Genomic DNA, 2,836 nt, shown 5'->3' with positions numbered 1-2,836 from the left:
GGCCTAAACAGGGGTTTTTAGGGGTTTCTCTGCTCGCTCTCTGCTCCAGCTCCTGTCTCTCAGCCCCCTCCAAGGCAGGCAGGCTCTGCCTGGTGCTGCTCCCAGCCAGGAATGGCTCTGGAATGCTGAATTCAGGGAACCTTCCTGCCCCAGTGACGCAGCCCGAGCTCCCGAGGAGGAGCAGCGCGCCCAGATCGCACCCAGGTGGATGCAGGGGGAAAGAAAGAAAGAAAGGAGGAAAGGAAGGAGCAGACGTGGAGGGATCAGAAGGGCTCCAGCTGTGCAGTTAATTATACAAGGCTGTCCACACCCAGGAACATTCTTGTCTAACCAGGTTGGGGAGGAAGGGTTGTTTATATACATAGAAATGTCTCCTTCAGAAAAAAAAAAAAAAAGGAAAGAAGAGAAAAGAAAAAAAAAAAAGTCATTTTCATTAAGATGTAGCAACCAGTTCCACCACTTGTTTCAAAAATAATTTGGTTCCCTCCTTGCAGAGATGGGCAGGGTCGGGGAGACCACGAGATGCCCAAGGTGGGTTTGTTAACTGGGTCATAGCCATGCACCAAAATAATTAGGGTTGTAATTAAAATGAACGCCTAGAATAAAGCATTCTTCAAGCAGGCTCCCCCCGGGGCTTGCTGCGTTCAGGAGGGAGGAGAAATTCATGGTTAATACTGGGTTTAAACGGCCCTATTATCTTTATTTTGGTTTTATTTTGGGTTTGTGCAAGGTCTGTCCATCTAGACCTGGAAATAACCCAGCCACGGATCAGAACAGGTAAAAATTGGCTGGGCCTGCTTTTCCCACAGGCCAGGCAATCTCTGAAAGGTGAGTGGTGAAATAAAACCTCCACTGTGTGCTCTGAGATAGGTGTAGCCCATGTAGCTCTTCCCATAAATGCCCTCAGAACTGGAACACACCTGGAAGAGGAACCATTGTGCAGCTTAGATGGTCAAAATCTCTCTTGCCAGAGAAAAGAAGTAAAACAAAAAATTAAAAATTATCTGTCTTCAGCAGCTGAATTCCTGGGAAATGTTCACTTGTTGGAATCACAGATGATTTCAGGAGGAAATAAAGTTCTTTATGAGCACTGGTGGATTCCAGAGACTTCTAAAGGATGAGGCTGATCTTCCTTTCACATGCTTTCAGATTATACTCGGAATTTCAGTGAGATTTCTCTGAGATGAATGCCCAGGGTGCAAATTAACCACGCCAGAGATTTGTGCTTAATTGAGTTTTCTCAGAACGCCCTGGTGGTGCTCCTGGAGGTGATTTTTACCTGTAAAAAATCTCCATAAACATCCACCAGGACACCCCTGTTGGAAGGGATTTGAGTAAAAAATCCAGCTCTGCATTTTCCAGCCTTTTTTGAGGTATGGAGGAAACAGAGGCAAAGCAGGAACAGCATAAATTCTGGATCTGAAAGGAGAAGGAAAGAACCTGTCTTACAAATATAATTTTTATGGTCTTGTCTGTGCAAAATGAGAGAAAAAGAAAGTGAAATTCTTTTTCTGGGCCCCTGGCTCATAGACACGCTCAAAGACATTTCTTCACAACTCTCTCTTTATGAGAAATGCTTTGGCATTCTGCATTTTTTTGGGTAGTAGTCGTTGGGAAAGGACATTTCTTTCATTAATAATTTTTTATTAATAGGCCCACAGCCTTTCATGAGTCAGAATTCATTCCCCAGCCCAGGAAAGGGCAATGCCATTTTTTAAGACCCGATTTCATAAAGGAAGAATTTGACTGACATCAATGCATTTCTTTCCCCCTGGCTTGCTGGGCTGAGCTGTTGTTCAGAACATCAACAGTCCTGTAAGTCTCCAAGTAATTAAAAATACTGCAGGGTGGAGGCTCCTGTTCTCACGTGTACTGAGGAGACTCAGCAGAGCTGCTCCAGCCAAGGTTCATCCTTGAGGAGCAAAAAACATCCCAAGGAAGAGGTCTGGCTTGGACAAAGGTGGCCTTGGTTTGTTTTCCTGATGCTTTGATAAGATTTTGGGGTGGGTAAGGCAGTTAATGATTGAGTTTTTAGATCTTGGTTTTCACTGATATAAGTGGAGATAAATCCCAGAATCATGGGATGGGTTGGAAGGGATCTTGAAGCCCATCCAGTGCCATGGCAGGGACACCTTCCACTATCCCAGGTGCTCCAGCCTGGCCTTGGGCACTGCCAGGGATGCAGGGGCAGCCACAGCTGCTCTGGGCACCTGTGCCAGGGCCTGCCCACCCTGCCAGGAACAATTCCTGCCCAACATCCAATCCAAATTTCCCCTCTTGCAGTTTGAATCCATTTCCCCTCTTCCAGTTCCTGATCCAGAGTCCCTCTCCAGCTTCCCCTGCAGATCCTGAGGTCTCCACACAACCTTCTCTTCTCCAGCCTGAGCATCCCCATCTCTCAGCCTGTCTCCAGCCCCTTTATCAACCATCTCAGATAAACTCTGCATGAAGGCTCCAGGGACACCTCCCTGTGGCTGTCCAGGGATAAGGGGGTTTATAAAAAGAGGAGAAAAGGACTTTTTAGATGGGCAGATAACAACAGGACAGTGGTTTTACACTAAACAATGGAGGGCAGGGCTGGAACAGATGTTTGGAAGAAATTCTTCACTCTGGGCCTGCTCCAGCACTTCCCCGTCCTCCTTGTGTTGGGGACCTCCCATTCCAGGTGCCAATTTGTGCACACACACATTTTCCAGGCAATTTAGGAGCCAAAACACAGCTCAGCCTGGCCATCTCCTTATCTCTGCTCCTCCCAGAGGTGGCTCCTGCTGCCTCCAGCATGAGTTCATTTTTTTGCAGGAGCATCCCTTGGGATTTTTGCTCAGGACAAGTGTCC

This window comes from Molothrus ater, chromosome 22, assembly GCF_012460135.2.
Source record: "Molothrus ater isolate BHLD 08-10-18 breed brown headed cowbird chromosome 22, BPBGC_Mater_1.1, whole genome shotgun sequence".
Classification (NCBI taxonomy): Eukaryota; Metazoa; Chordata; class Aves; order Passeriformes; family Icteridae; genus Molothrus; species Molothrus ater.
This window is presented reverse-complemented; position numbering follows the sequence as displayed.